The 16,426-nt window shown below is 44.0% G+C and overlaps 1 non-coding gene across 1 annotated transcript; it reads right to left on the bottom strand.

The window, feature by feature from the left end:
• Positions 1-6,905: 6,905 nt before the first annotated feature.
• On the bottom strand, positions 6,906-6,979 carry Trnat-ugu (transfer RNA threonine (anticodon UGU)). The gene has a single exon. It is a non-coding gene; the product is annotated as a tRNA-Thr (tRNA).
• Between the last annotated feature and the right edge of the window lie 9,447 nt (positions 6,980-16,426).

The raw sequence follows: 16,426 nt of genomic DNA, 5'->3' as shown, positions 1-16,426 counted from the left end.
GACTGCAGTACGAACTGTGTAGCAGTAGCAGTAAGTTGTTGCTAGCGAGCAGTCGCGTGTGTGCGCTTGTCAGTCGTGTCTGATGTGTCATGTTGGCTGGGCCGGTCGCGGTGCAGCGATGTCAGAGCCTGAGTATTGCTGTATAAGGTAAAAATAGCAGCCTCGCGCATATCTAGTAACATTATGTAAACTCACATGTAAATCTTTTAAAAATGTCCTAATAATAATCTTTGTCTAATTTCTAACAAGCATTCATTTCAATTTAAAGAATTTAATATTTTTTTTCGATGCATGATCATTCCGATTGTTGCAAAAGAAAAATCATTTGCTTCCTTTCATAAATAACAAATGTATAGGCCAGCATTGCACAGAGCTGTGCCGAAAAAATTTAGGTAAGAGCAGATATATTCGCCGTTTTTATTGAGGTAAGAATTTTTGCTTTTTATTCAGAATGATCTTACAGGGCCTTGACGCAGCACTGCTGTCGTCCAAAAATTTACCACGTTACTGAATTTTTTTTATTATTATTACGAGGTTTAGGAATTTTACTGTTTCGAGCTTACATTAAATGAGAAAAGAATTTTGTGGGTACATTAATTGGGAACCAGTTTTGTTCTGAGGTTACACAAAAATTAGAATCATTAACCAAAATAATATATTTAAATTATTTCGTGTGGGAGGTTACAATATTTACTATCAAAAACAGTCTTGATCGCAATGTATTTATTACGGTGACCGGTTTCGACCACTATTGTTGTCATCTTCAGACCTCCTTCTGGTGATAAATCACTCGAGTAGTGATGACCACTGTAGTGGTCGAAACCGGTCACCGTAATAAATAAATTGTGATCAAGACTGTTTTTGATAGGAAATATTTGTAACACATTGATCACTGTTCACTCCCACAATGTGTTCAAAAGTAATTTTTCCCATGCCCAGGCGTTCCTTCAGGATGCGAAGCACAGTCGTATGGGTTAATCCGGTTTCGTGGGCGAGCTCACGAATTGTATGGCGTCGATCACTGTCCACTAAGTCGACAACAGCATGCACTTCTTCTTCAAAGACGCTAGGATGACCTGCCCGATACATGTCTGCCACAGTTTGCCGACCTCCGTTGAAGGCTTTTATCCAACGTTCCACTGTTCTGTATGACAATGCCAATTCCCCGCACGCCTCTTGAAGACCTTGATGACACTGTCGTGCTGTACGACCTCTGACACATTTAATATTGACCCAACTCCTTTGTTCCTGTTTCGAAAACATAGAACCGTTACATTAGACCGCTAGCTCACAAGTGACTGTATTTCCCTCAATTGTGCGTACGCCGGTGACGTGGGACGGACGAGTGCATTTGCTTGCAGGTAAGGTACGTATGTCAACAACGTGTGCTATCAGCGACAATAGAAGATTCCATTGCATAATGTCTCCATAGCAGTGTTGCCACTATTTAAGTTCGAACCTACGTAAATCACGGTGCCGGCAGATTTTGGGAAGGCGCCCAAACATGAGTCTGTCCAGTCCTCGCGCAGAAAGAGTGGTTATAAAGAAGTAATGTGTAGCTCCCCTCACAACAGCCTCGGAATGCAGGAAAACATCGTAAGAATGCGAGAGAAAGATGCCGATTCACGAAGCACACGCAAGCCCATGCCAGATAGGAAATTTACACTCCGCATGGAGAAGCGTGGCTATGAAACGGCGATCTGTCACTGGGCTGCACTGAAAATGAGAACGCCGAAAGGAAGAATATTCTGAAGAGGAATTGAGCTCTGAGATGGAAGAGAAGTGAGGGAGAGTTGCAGAGACACAGTGGAAGGGAGAGGACATGGGCGCTCTTCCACCCATCGTCAACATCCGCCTTCGGACACCGTGATAGCACAGGTTCGACCACACGACCGACAACTGTCAGACAACTTAGAGATCGTACTTGTGCCCCTCTGCAAAGCCGCAAGTCCTGATGAGGGCAGCCGACTCGCTCCGCATAGCTCCGAGGCGACACGCCGTACCAACGCAGCGCATGCCACCGACAGCAATACACGACGAACGATAACAAAGAATGGTGAGACGATTCGGCCCCTCCCCGTTCCCCTTAATAATTGAGTCGTGTCCACGCCCAGTATAATCGGCCCTGAGATTTATAATTTTGTTTTGGTTTGTGTAAACAGCACGAAAATATATACATTTCTTTCATGTTTTGATCTCCTATAATCGATTTTATACATTCGTACATAAACCCCTACATTACGAACCATTTGTGTTTGATTTCATTTCCTTATTGATTTCAATTAATTGATGGCTCATAACGTGGCGCAGTCTCATCAGTCATCTGCTCATCATTTCATGTTCGACAGCATAGAGCAGAATTCACAATTCACTATATTTTGGCACCCAACGTGGGGCGACCTTGTTGGTAATTTTCGTGATATCTGATGTCACAAAATAGTTTCTCGAGATCATAACAATGTTGTTGTTGTTGTGGTCTTCAGTCCTGAGACTGGTTTGATGCAGCTCTCCATGCTATTCTATCCTGTGCAAGCTTCTTCACCTCCCAGTACTCACGGCAACCTACATCCTTCTGAATCTGCCTAGTGTATTCATCTCTCGGTCTCCCTCTACCCTCCACACTGCCCTCCAATGCTAAATTTGTGATCCTCTGATGCCCCAGAACATATCCTACCAACCGATCCCTTCTTCTTGTCAAGTTGTGCCACAAACTCTTCTTCTCCCCAATTCTATTCAATACCTCCTCATTAGTTATGTGATCTACCCATCTAATCTTCAGCAGTCTTCTGTAGCACATTTCGAAAGCTTCTATTCTCTTCTTGTCCAAACTATTTATCGTCCATGTTTCACTTCCATACATGGCTACACTCCATACAAATATTTTCAGAAACGACTTCCTTACACTTAAATCAATACTCGATGTTAACAAATTTCTCTTCTTCAGAAACGCTTTCCTTGCCAATGCCACTCTACATTTTATATCCTCTCTACTTCGACCATCATCAGTTATTTTGTTCCCCAAATATCAAAACTCCTTTACTACTTTAAGTGTGTCATTTTTTATTTCTTCTCCATGGATTTTAATACCTACTCTGAATTTTTCTTTTGTTTCCTTTACTGCTTGCTCAATTTACAGATTGAATGACATCGGGGAGAGGCTACAACCCTGTCTCACTCCCTTACCAACCAATGCTTCCTTTTCGTGCCCCTCGACTCTTATAACTGCCATCTGTTTTCTGTACAAATTGTAAATAGCCTTTCGCTCCTTGTATTTTACTCCTGCCACCTTTAGAATTTGAAAGAGAGTATTCCAGTCAACATTGTCAAAAGCTTTCTCTGAGTCTACAAATGCTAGAAACGTGGGTTTGCCTTTCCTTAATCTTTCTTCTAAGATAAGTCGTAAGGTCTGTATTGCCTCATGTGTTCCAACATTTCTACGGAATATAACAATATTGATCGTAATAACCCCTTCAGCATTGAAGCGCAGAAACTGATAGCTACACAATAAATAAGATCATAAGGACGGAAGTAGGCTTTTCATTTTCTTACAATAGCAGTTGCGGACGCTATTTCCAAGTGGGTTGTGGCGCCGTAACTCCTCACCAAGATACCACCGTTGTCCTCTGCCCACACTAAAGGTCATGTGACATATCGCATTATATTACAATTTAGTGTAGTGTTGTCTTCAATAAGGAAAGGAAACTGGTCACGTTATTTTCTAACGAACTGTATCCGTGTTAATATTAGATAACCCAGACGGAACCTAGGTTTGGGTGGCTGGGTGAGAATTTGAACCTCTGCCTTCTCATGTTCACACATGACGTTCCGTTTGGGAAATCAGAGTCCGACTATGGCACCATCTCGCTCAGCAGCTGTTGACTGAGATATATATAATTCTATATAAGAGAATTGATGATAATACGGCTGCAAGCTTTAGAGAAACTATGTCTCACAGGTAAAGCTCTGTCACTATTATTATCAGATTTACGCCTGTCATTGGTTATATTCGGGTTCTGGTAGACGGTACTACATACCCTGACGTGAAAAAAGTCATGGGATAGCATGCACTTATACAAATGGCGGTAGTATCACGTACACAAGCTATAAATGAGCAGTGGGTTGGCGGAGCTGCCACTTGTACTAAGGTGATTCATGTGAGATGGTTTCCGACGTGGTTATGGCCCCACGAACGGACATTGAGGGACTTTGAACGTGTCGTGATAGTTTGAGCTAGACGCATGGGACGTTCCGTTTGGGAAATCAGTGGGGAATTCAGTATTCCGAGAATACCAAATTTCAGGCATTAGCTCTCACCATGGACAACGCAGTGGCCGACGGCCTTCACTTAACGACTAGAGCAGCAGCGTTTGTCAGTGCTAACAGACAAACAAGACTGCATGAAATAACTTCAGAAGTGGATGTAGGACGTACGACGAACGTATGCGTTAGGACAGTGCTGCGACATTGTGTTAACGGGCTATGGAAGAAGACGATCGACGCGAGTGCCTTTGTAACAGCCTGCGGCGCCTGTCCTGGGCTCGTGACCATATCGGTTGGACCCGAGACGACTGAAAAACCGTGGGCTGGTGAGATGAGTCCCGATTTCAGTTGGTAAAAACTGATGGTAGTGTTCGAGTGTTACGCAGACCCTACGAAATACGAAATCCTCGGGGGGGGGGGGGGGGGGGGGGGGAAGGGGCAGTTGTCAAAAAGGGGCACTGTGCAAACTGGTAGTGGCTCTGTGTTTACACGGACTAGACTGTGTCCTCCGATCCAAGTGACGCGTTCATTGATGGGAAATGGTTAAATGGTTACGTTCAGCTACTTGGAGATCTTCTGTAACCATTAATAGACTCCTTGTTCCGAAACAAAGATGGAACTCAACGCTCCATGTCACCAGGCTACAATTCTTCGCTATTGGTTGAAGAACGTTCTTGACGATTCGAGAGAATGATTTGGCCACGCAGATCACCTGACATGAATCCTATCTAACACCTGTGGGACATAGTCGAGAGAACAGTTCGTGCACACAATCCTGCACAAGCCACACTTCCGCAAATATGGACGGCTACAGAGGTAATATGGCTCGATATTCCTGCAGGGAACTTACAACAAATTGTTGAGACCATGTCACGTCCAGTTGCTGCGCTACGTCAGGCAAAACGAGGTCCGACACGATATTAGGAGAGATCCCATAACTTCTGCCACGTCAGTGTAAAATGAGATAAACAATCTTAGTTATTTCCCTTAAGATATAAAGTATACAGAAATGAGTTGTACCACGTGAATGTATAAATTTGTAAGAAACGAAGATTTTACTTGAACCGTTGCATGAGAATGTAGGCGTTCGATTATTTGACAATGTATGCTGATGTCACATCTTTTAGACTGATCAGTCACAATTTTATTTTTACGGAAGTTCTTAACGACTGACTATATTACTTACTTGGGACATTAATAGAAAGAGCTAAATATTTCTTACGTACTCCCAACTAATGATGTGACTTAAGCATTCGGTCAACAAATGCCACAGTCACCCAATAACGAAACAGGGAGTTGCCCGCTAGAGAAATTACCAACAGGATAAACTTGTCTCATCGCACGTATAAATACGTCAGAAACAAAAGAGAATTTCTTGTAACAAGCAATATTGTTGGAATTCAATGGGACCTGAAAAGAGATGGAGGGTGTACTGATCAGCGCTGGTGATACATTGCCCCTGTATCGACTGTGATCAATAGACTTGAATAAACGACGAGCGGTGGTCGTGTTTGTTCGGGCTGCAAATTAGTTCGTTAATAAACGGAATTGCCTCGCGAATGCCGGATGACGGTGATTCAATAGGGCGCAGTTCTCCGAAAAGTCAAATGCAGTGATTGTTCACTTGTTTCTGACTGTAACATAACTACAGAGCAGCTTCGAGTAACTAGCTTTTCTTCACATCAGGTTTCTGGTTACACAAGATTTACGAGGAAACCTATTAAGACCAACAGATACCTGCATTTCTATTATTTTCGCGAATTCCTGTTGTGGGAAATTTTCCCATGTCACTAAGGACATTGCGATCGGCGCGGGCGTAGTCGGTTCGAATCCCGACGTTGGGTTCAGTATTCAATACCATGGTTTGCTTTGCAAGTAGTGTATAGTTTATCTCTTTAAAATAGTATTCAGTTACTCATCAGAAAACTCCTTACCATTGTATGCCGGCCGCGGTGGTCTAGCGGTTCTGGCGCTGCAGTCCGGAACCGCGGGACTGCTACGGTCGCAGGTTCGAATCCTGCCTCGGGCATGGGTGTGTGTGATGTCCTTAGGTTGGTTAGGTTTAAGTAGTTCTAAGTTCTAGGGGACTTATGACCTAAGATGTTGAGTCCCATAGTGCTCAGAGCCATTTTCTTTCCTTACCATTGTGTCTAGTTAATTCTCAAACTTCTCATCAATAGTCACCTGTATAGTGTGCAGGCGATGTTGTTGACGCTAATTCATTAACCTCATCTTAACATTAACTTTGGGATTAATCGAGGGAAGCGGGGTAAGCGCTGGTTCCAGATTTTGACGTCCCCGTTCTCTCACCAACAGCACAAACACACTATTAATTAATTCGCCTACATAAAATGACATATTTTTCACAAAAACAGTAGAATACTGAAATGTTGTGATTTTGAAAGTCCGAGGAGCATTTTCCTTGAAGAACATTGTAAAGCGTCCACCTTGGCTCACGTTTGTAAACAACAGCCAAGGTGCAACCTTTAAAATATCCTTCGTTATAAGTTTCCATATTTATATGAAGATAGAACAGATACCATTGATGACTGTGCGGCTTCTCTAGAATAAATGATAATTAATTGAAACACTCAGTTGCCCACAGGTGTTGTTGTCATATCTTGATAGGGACGGCTGAGAATGAGTGCCCCGACCGGGACTCGAACCCGGGATCTCCTGCTTACATGGCTGACGCTCTATCCAACTGAGCCACCGAGGACACAGATGAATAGCGCTACTGCAGGGACTTGTCCCTTGCAGGCTTCCCGTGAGACCCACATTCACAACTGTCCACAATCTACATGCATAATGTTCCTAATAGATACTTTCACCATCCACTCCCATTTTCAGCTGTCCCCATCAAGGTATGTCAACAACACCTCTCGGCAGCTAAGGGTTTCAATTAATTATCATTTGTTTCCATATTTCGTAAAGTACCTAATACATTCTTGTGACTATGTGGTTCAAATGGTTCAAATGGCTCTGAGCATTATGGGACTTAACATCTATGGTCATCAGTCCCCTAGAACTTAGAACTACTTAAACCTAACTAACCTAAGGACATCACACAACACCCAGTCATCACGAGGCAGAGAAAATCCCTGACACCGCCGGGAATCGAACCTGGGAACCCGGGCGTGGGAAGCGAGAACGCTACCGCACGACCACGAGCTGCGGACAAGTGACTACGTCCCAAGTGGGTGAACGACTGTTCTGGCGTTGTCCGTTCCTCTACAATTTCTTCTAAGAAAAATATGGTGTTACTAATTTATCGATTCAAACTACCGATTAAAACTACCATCCATCTAACATCGCAATTAAATAGTCTAATAGTAGTACCAAAAGTGAAGTACCGTTCCTCTACAATTTCTTCTAAGAAAAATATGGTATTACTAATTTATCGATTCAAACTACCGATTAAAACTACCATCCATCTAACATCGCAATAAAAATAGTCTAATAATAGTACTAAAAGTGAAGTAATAATAATGAAAAAAGGGAGATCTGAAATGGAAGGAAGAATAGAGCGAAAAGAGTAAGAAAGGTATTTGTCATTACAAAAAGAATGCGGAGTACCACAAATACAGGGTGTTTCAAAAATGACCGGTATATTTGAAACGGCAATAAAAACTGAACGAGCAGCGATAGAAATACACCGTTTGTTGCAATATGCTTGGGACAACAGTACATTTTCAGGCAGACAAACTTTCGAAATTACAGTAGATACAATTTTCAACAACAGATGGCGCTGCGATCTGGGAACCTCTATAGTACGATATTTTCCACATATCCACCATGCGTAGCAATAATATGGCGTAGTCTCTGAATGAAATTACCCGAAACCTTTGACAACGTGTCTGGCGGAATGGCTTCACATGCAGATGAGATGTACTGCTTCAGCTGTTCAATTGTTTCTGGATTCTGGCGGTACACCTGGTCTTTCAAGTGTCCCCACAGAAAGAAGTCACAGGGGTTCATGTCTGGCGAATAGGGAGGCCAATCCACGCCGCCTCCTGTATGTTTCGGATAGCCCAAAGCAATCACACGATCATCGAAATATTCATTCAGGAAATTAAAGGCGTCGGCCGTGCGATGTGGCCGGGCACCATCTTGCATAAACCACGAGGTGTTCGCAGTGTCGTCTAAGGCAATTTGTACCGCCACAAATTCACGAAGAATGTCCAGATAGCGTGATGCAGTAATCGTTTCGGATCTGAAAAATGGGCCAATGATTCCTTTGGAAGAAATGGTGGCCCAGACCAGTACTTTTTGAGGATGCAGGGACGATGGGACTGCAACATGGGGCTTTTCGGTTCCCCATATGCGCCAGTTCTGTTTATTGACGAAGCCGTCCAGGTAAAAATAGGCTTCGTCAGTAAACCAAATGCTGCCCACATGCATATCGCTGTCATCAATCCTGTGCACTATATCGTTAGCGAATGTCTCTCGTGCAGCAATGGTAGCGGCGCTGAGGGGTTGCCGCGTTTGAATCTTGTATGGATAGAGGTGTAAACTCTGGCGCATGAGACGATACGTGGACGTTGGCGTCATTTGGACCGCAGCTGCAACACGGCGAACGGAAACCCGAGGCCGCTGTTGGATCACCTGCTGCACTAGCTGCGCGTTGGCCTCTGTGGTTGCCGTACGCGGTCGCCCTACCTTTCCAGCACGTTCATCCGTCACGTTCCCAGTCCGTTGAAATTTTTCAAACAGATCCTTTATTGTATCGCTTTTCGGTCCTTTGGTTACATTAAACCTCCGTTGAAAACTTCGTCTTATTGCAACAACACTGTGTTCTAGGCGGTGGAATTCCAACACCAGAAAAATCCTCTGTTCTAAGGAATAAACCATGTTGTCTACAGCACACTTGCACATTGTGAACAGCACACGCTTACAGCAGAAAGACGACGTACAGAATGGCGCACCTACAGACTGCGTTGTCTTCTATATCTTTCACATCACTTGCAGCGCCATCTGTTGTTGAAAATTGTAACTACTGTAATTTCGAAAGTTTGTCCTCCTGAAAATGTACTGTTGTCCCAAGCATATTGCAACAAACGTTGTATTTCTATCGCTGCTCGTTTAGTTTTTATTGCCGTTTCAAATATACCGATCATTTTTGAAACACCCTGTACATTACCTAGGCTCGAACGAACGCGTCAGAATTTACACTGAGCAAAAGCACTTGCGACAGAATACTTACACATGGTGCAACAAGAGGGAACCTTAGTGATCAAGGACTTGAAAACTTCTCGGAATTTCAAAATCACAACGTCATTTCAGTATTTTTCTGTTGTCGGCGAATTATCATCTTTCATTTTAAAATTCACTAAAATTAATGTAGAGTAATGCAATTTCGGGGATACAGTAGTCTAGGTAAGATATATGAGTAATTAGCATTGCAAGATCACAGGTTAATGCAAGCGCGAGATAAGCCATTGCTAATGTGAAACGCTGGTACTGCCTTTGTAACCTGTGTAACCGCCAGAATACTGAATGCAAGTATGCAAACATGAATGCATTGTGTCGTACAAGTAACGGATGTCAATTTGTGGGAAGGAATTCTATGCCTGTTACACTTAGTCAGTTAATACAGGGACGCTTAAGGCTGGTTGTGGATGATGCTAGAGTTGTCTTCCTCTCATGTCCCACATCTGATCTATTGCAGACAGTCTAGTGACCGAGCAGGCCAAGGAAACATGTCGTTGCTCTGCAGAGAATGTTGGGTTACAACAGTGCTGTGTGAACGAGTGTTATCCTGTTGGAAAATACTCCCTGGAAAGCTGTTAATGAATGACAGCACAACAGATCGAATTATCATATTTATGTAAAAATTTGAAGTCAGGGTGCGTGGGATGACTACGAGAGTGCTCATGGCGTCATATGAAATCGCAACTCCAGGTGTAGGTAAGGTGTGTCTATCACGTGCAGAGGTTGGTTGCAGGCCTACAACTTCTACAACTTGCCCCTTTCAAACCACCTCACGGCCATGACTGGAACCGAGGCAGAATCAGCTTTCATCAGAAAAAACAACAGACCTCCACCCTGCCCTCCAATGAGCTCTCGCTGGACACCACTGAAGTCGCAAATGGCGGTTGATTTGGGGTCAGTGGAATTCACGCTACAGTGCGTATGGGTCTGAGCTGTAACTGAAGTAACCTATCCGTAACAGTTCGTTGCGTCACTGTGGTGCCAACTGCTGCTCAGATTGCTGATGTAGATGGATTGAAATGCGACACAACCATACACCGATCACGATGGTCTTCCTTGTCGGTAGTGTCACGTGCCCAACCGGAGCCTGGTCTTCTTGTGACTGTACATTCTCGCTACCATCACCGCCGGCAGTCATGTAAAATGGCTACATATCTGCCAAGTCTATCTGCAATAACGCTGAAGGAACATCCAGCTTCTCATAGCCCTATTAGACGACCTCATTCAAACTAAGTGAGGTACTGATGATGGTGTCTTTGTCACCTTGAAGGTATTCTTGTCTAAAATCAACTCACCAAGTTCACTCTGAAAGGTAGCTAACGCTTTAAGACTGTTACAGTGTATATTAAGAGCAAACCTGATGCGCATCCTCATAGTGACTCTATTACCGTCACTCTAGTGCGACTGGTGTGAAATTTGACTAGACATCGTCTTGCAGACGTAGAAATTAGAATTCTGGCAGATGGACTGCTATAAACTCTACAACAAGCGATAACTTCCGGTGCCTTGAACAATTTTTTCTGCTGAAATGGTACAGTGATTAGGTCACACAACTTTTATTTAGAAGGACTTAGATTCTAAACTTTCTGGCGGATTAAAACTGTGTGCCTAACCAGGACTCGAACCTCTGATCTGTGCCTTTGGTGAGCAAGTGCTCCACCGATTGAGTTATCGACTCATCATGACCCGCCCTCACGTCTTTACTCCCCCTCCCCGGTTGTCTTCTCTCTTACCTTCCAAATTTCTGCGATGTTGCAATGCCTATGTTATTACGAATTACGGTGCAAAGTTACTTTTTGCGACGACTATAGCAGTTATTAACTACATCTACATCAACATCTACATTTATACTCCGCAAGCCACCCAACGGTGTGTGGCGGAGAGCACTTTACGTGCCACTGTCATTACCTCTCTTTCCTGTTCCAGTCGCGTATGGTTCGCGGGAAGAACGACTGTCTGAAAGCCTCCGTGCGCGCTCTAATCTCTCTAATTTTACATTCGTGATCTCCTCGGGAGGTATAAGTAGGGGGAAGCAATACATTCGATACCTAATCCAGAAACGCACCCTCTCGAAACCTGGCGAGCAAGCTACACCGCGATGCAGAGCGCCTTCTTGCAGAGTCTGCCACTTGAGTTTGTTAAACATCTCCGTAACGCTATCACGTTTACCAAATAACCCTGCGACGAAACGCGCCGCTCTTCTTTGGATCTTCTCTATCTCCTCCGTCAACCCGATCTGGTACGGATCCCACACTGATGCGCAATACTCAAGTATAGGTCGAACGAGTGTTTTGTAAGCCACCTCCTTTGTTGATGGACTACATTTTCTAAGGACTCTCCCAATGAATCTCAACCTGGTACCCGCCTTACCAACAATTAATTTTATATGATCATTCCACTTCAAATCGTTCCGCACGCATACTCCCAGATATTTTACAGAAGTAACTGCTACCAGTGTTTGTTCTGCTATCATATAATCATACAATAAAGGATCCTTCTTTCTATGTATTCGCAATACATTACATTTGTCTATGTTAAGGGTCAGTTGCCACTCCCTGCACCAAGTGCCTATCCGCTGCAGATCTTCCTGCATTTCGCTACAATTTTCTAATGCTGAAACTTCTCTGTATATCACAGCATCATCCGCGAAAAGCCGCATGGAACTTCCGACACTATCTACTAGGTCATTACGTTAAACGTATTCCAAATTTCTACGAATTTCTTCCGCATATCTTACAAGACTAGCGCTCCTGGAAGAAAGGAGTGAGTGTGAGTCGTTAGCCGTCCTTGGATAGCTCATTCGGTAGAGCACGAAAGGCAAAGATCCGTTGTTCGAGTGCCAGTCCCACACAGAGTTTTAACCTGACAGGCGTATATGTACTTTTGAGTCTGTCAGAGCTGTAATGATTAGGCCGTTAAAATTACACGATCAGTTATTTACTTGCTGCAATGTTCTATCACCTTCTACCCTTGGGACTTAACGAACTCGCAAGTGATTGACACGTGTGATTATGGTTGCGTAGCTTTTACTGGGAACACTGCAGTCTTTGACTACAACAGTCTTCTTGGCGGTAAGAGAGTACTGCAGCGACTACTTATCCCTAATCTGATAGAAAAATTATCCGGTGACAGAATTCTCTCTAAGTCCATTCAGATAGCGTGGGAACTCTGACAATTCTACATGGTCATAACTTAACAATCTATGGAATGCTTTTGAATTACCTGCTCTGCAGTCAGCGTGGTGAGTCTGCCTACTCCTATACTAAATATATGACTAGTGGACAAAGACTAAGCACGAAATATCAGTACTGACATGAGGTTATTGCTGACGTCTAATGAGCACATGGATTGTCAATATTCCAGCTGAGCTGCGAGAACACTGGGAATAGAGGACAGAGGGAAGTAAGGCTTCAGTCCACGAAACTCGCCCAAATAATCATGGGTCCACCTGTTACTAAACTGTTTAGGTAAATAGATCATGAGGAGTGGAAAAATGCTCCTATCGGAGCACAAAAAAGAGAATATGATCCTGTTTCAAAGACTCTGGCTGACAAGTGGGGTGCCAGCTGCCTCATTCCACCTTCTTCAGTACGTTAAAAATTTTGCCAAATATTTCGGTAAGCGAACATATCCGCACACTTTTAACAGGAAGCTCACCTCTCGCTCCCACAAGCTCTCGTAACTGTAACTCGCTCACTCACACTAGTTCATCGTTGTAAGTGACTCATACCCTTCCATTTCCACTTACCCGTCCCAAGCACTCATTCAGCGCAACTCATTATCTCTTTGTGTCTATCTGTTACTCTGTCCTTTCTCACAGCCACATTCTCTTTCGTTCTATCCTACTATATACTTCTGTCTCCTTTCAATGTAACTGTCTCCCTGTTGCTCTCTGTTACTGCTAGTATGACCTTCATTGCATGCCACTGCTGCCGTCTCTTCTCGCTGCAACTATGTCTCTCTTTTCATCGTTTTCACTGTCACAGACTGTGTCTCTCAATATCATTGGCTCTCACTCACTTCCGCTCTCTCTTTCTCTTTATTCCTCTCCCACTGGCGCTGTCTCCTTCATTCTTTTCCTAACACTGCTCTGTCACTATCACTTATGTTCCACAGCCACTATGTCCCTCTCTCGCACTCACACTGCCATTGTCTTCTTCGCTCGTTTTGTACAACAACCACGGTCTACTATCTTCCGGTCTTTATTACCTTCCCGTCTCTTTCCACCGCTACTACCTCCTTTCTCAGTAAAAAAAGCGCGAATATGCTCGTTTGGTAAAATTTTTGTGAAATTTTTTAAACGTGCTGAGGAATGTTCAAAAAATGGTTCAAATGGCTCTAAGCACTATGGGACTTAACATCTGAGGTCATCAATCCCTTAGACTACTTAAACCTAACTAACCTAAGGACATCACACACATCCTTGCCCGAGGCACGATTCGAACCTGCGACCGTAGCAGCAGCGCCGTTCCGGACTGAAGAACCTAGAACCACTCGGCCACAACCGCCGGATGCTGAGGAAGGTAGAATGAGACAGAACTGCCCCACTTTTCAGTCAGTGCTTTGTAATCGGGAGCTTATTCGCCTTTTTGGTGCTCCGAAAGGAGCATTTTCCACTGGTTCCTTTCACTTACATGAAAGAACGTCATGAGTCAGTAAAATTTTGATAGTTTACTAAACTAATATTACATCTCAGATCGTATTTTACGTGCACAGAAATTTTAAATGTTCTACAGGAGAAAACGTGGGGTTCCAAGAACACTTATGGTAATGACGGAGACACTGTACAGTATACCTATTCGTGGTTCGTCACATAATAAACTACGTTTCCGTCTCACAACGAATTTTACGTGCGTATTTCAGGTGTACAAGTTGAGTGAATTCGAACTTGTGTATCTCGGAAACGGATATAGACATCGAGAAAATTTTCGAGGTATTTTAGAAATATACAGTAAAAATTTCATCTATTTTCTGTTCACAGCCATCTTGGAACCCGTGGCTCGAGTTTGGTACGAAAAAATCTTAAAAAACGATTTTTTGGGATTTTCTAGGGAACCATACATTAACTGATAAAGGTTTTTCAAAACAGTAGGATATTACTTCAAGATAAATGCCTAGAGAGTATAACGTTACAATCTGAGAAATTCGCTGCTGTTATTTGTTATTTAGATTTCGCCTCATCTGGATTATACGTGCGTATTTTACGTGAAGAAGCAAGGTTACTTTGAACCTCTGCATCTCGGATACGGCTAAAAATATCCTGTGAGAGGTATTGGCAGTTCTCCACATGGATCCACCAACAGACTAGAAGGAAATGATGCCGACGACGCGCGAGGACATGCTGGAATGGATATTGAGGCAGCTGTTGACCTTCCCCCTTACTGGAATACAACAGTCTTTAGAAATCCTTGCCAGTTTGGACGATGTCGAAGACGAGCGAAATCACCGAAATGGCTACAGAGAAGGTCAAAAGCCTCATAAAGTCAGGACGGAAACATACATGCACCTGCCAATAATCAGTCAACCTTTTCTTATGGATTGGATACAGTTTGGGTATTGTGTTCCGTTTGTTTAACACTGACGTTCGTAAAATGCTGTACAATCGACGGGAGTTTCTCTAGGTGAATCAGCTGGGAAGAGAGCTGCCGAAATGCCTGGGAGTATGGCTATGTGTCTCCGAGTGAGCTGGATAATTAAGGGAAAAGCAAACAGCATAAGGGCTCTTCCTCTCGGAGCGGAAAACGTCCCCACCACCTGACAACCTTAAGTAAACTTATATTCAGAAAAAAACAGGACACCTTGAATGACTAGAGATAGGACGTTCATATTCACACGACACGTACATAAGTATGTTTACAGAAATGTTTAGGATTTCTGTCACCTCAGTTCAGCGTGAATCCTGTTGCTTAATAGGCACATGATCCGGTCCGCCATGTTCCATGCGTGTTGACATCAACGCGCATAAGGCGAATGGCGTCCTGTGATTTAGCAATCAATGCTGCATTCACCTGGTTCCAAAGTTCATCTGTGGTGGTTGGCGTTGGGTCACAGCCCTGAACCCATCGTTCCACCACATCCGACGCATTTTCGATTGGCGACACGTCTGGTGACCTGGCGCACCAGGCAAGAAGCTCACATCCTGTGACACCAAGGAGGTACGTATTCGTACAACATGTGGTCGTGCATTATCTTGCTGAAAAATAGCGTCTGGGGTGTCAGAGAGGGTGGGGCTACAGGTGCAGGACCTCGTTCACATAGATCACAGTGGCCACAGTGCCCTGGACACGCACCAAGTGTGATTTGTGGTTGTACCTAATAGCGCCCCTCACCATAAGGCCTTGAATTGGCGCTGTATGTCTTGTGAGAATGCAGTCAGTGTGATGCCGCTACCCTTGTCTGCGGCGAACAAAAATGCGGCCAACATTTTCAAACAAATAGAACCTGGATTCGTCCGAAAACCTTACCTGGCGCCATTCTTGTCCATAATGATGTCGTTCCATGTACCATTGTCGTCCAGCATGTTTCTGCACTTTCGTCAAAGCTAAGCGGAGAAGTGGACGACACGCATGTAGCCCATACCGTAATAAACGGTGACAGACTGACACCCCTGATAGTGTACGCCGTGTTATGCTGTTCCACTGTTGCGCCAGAGCCGACGAGGAGGTAGGTCTGACCTGCAATGTCATTCGAATGAGGTGTCGATCTTCTCGGGGGGGGGGGGGGTCTGAATGGTGCGTCCTGACCCATCTGGTCGTCTTCTACAGCCTTCCGTGAACCATTCTGCACACATTCGTTGCACTGCCGAAACACTTCGTTCCACACGAGCTGCAATTCTCGGATGGATGTATCGCATTTTCTCAAGCCAATAATGCTCCCTTGTTCAAACTAACTGATTTGACGGTACGATTCGTGCATACGTCTGCGAATCATTCTGCATGTCTGCTCGTCACGCTGA

This window comes from Schistocerca cancellata, chromosome 8, assembly GCF_023864275.1.
Source record: "Schistocerca cancellata isolate TAMUIC-IGC-003103 chromosome 8, iqSchCanc2.1, whole genome shotgun sequence".
Taxonomy (NCBI): Eukaryota; Metazoa; Arthropoda; class Insecta; order Orthoptera; family Acrididae; genus Schistocerca; species Schistocerca cancellata.
The sequence above is the reverse complement of the archived record's forward strand: the minus strand, read 5'-3'. Positions and strand labels throughout refer to the sequence as shown.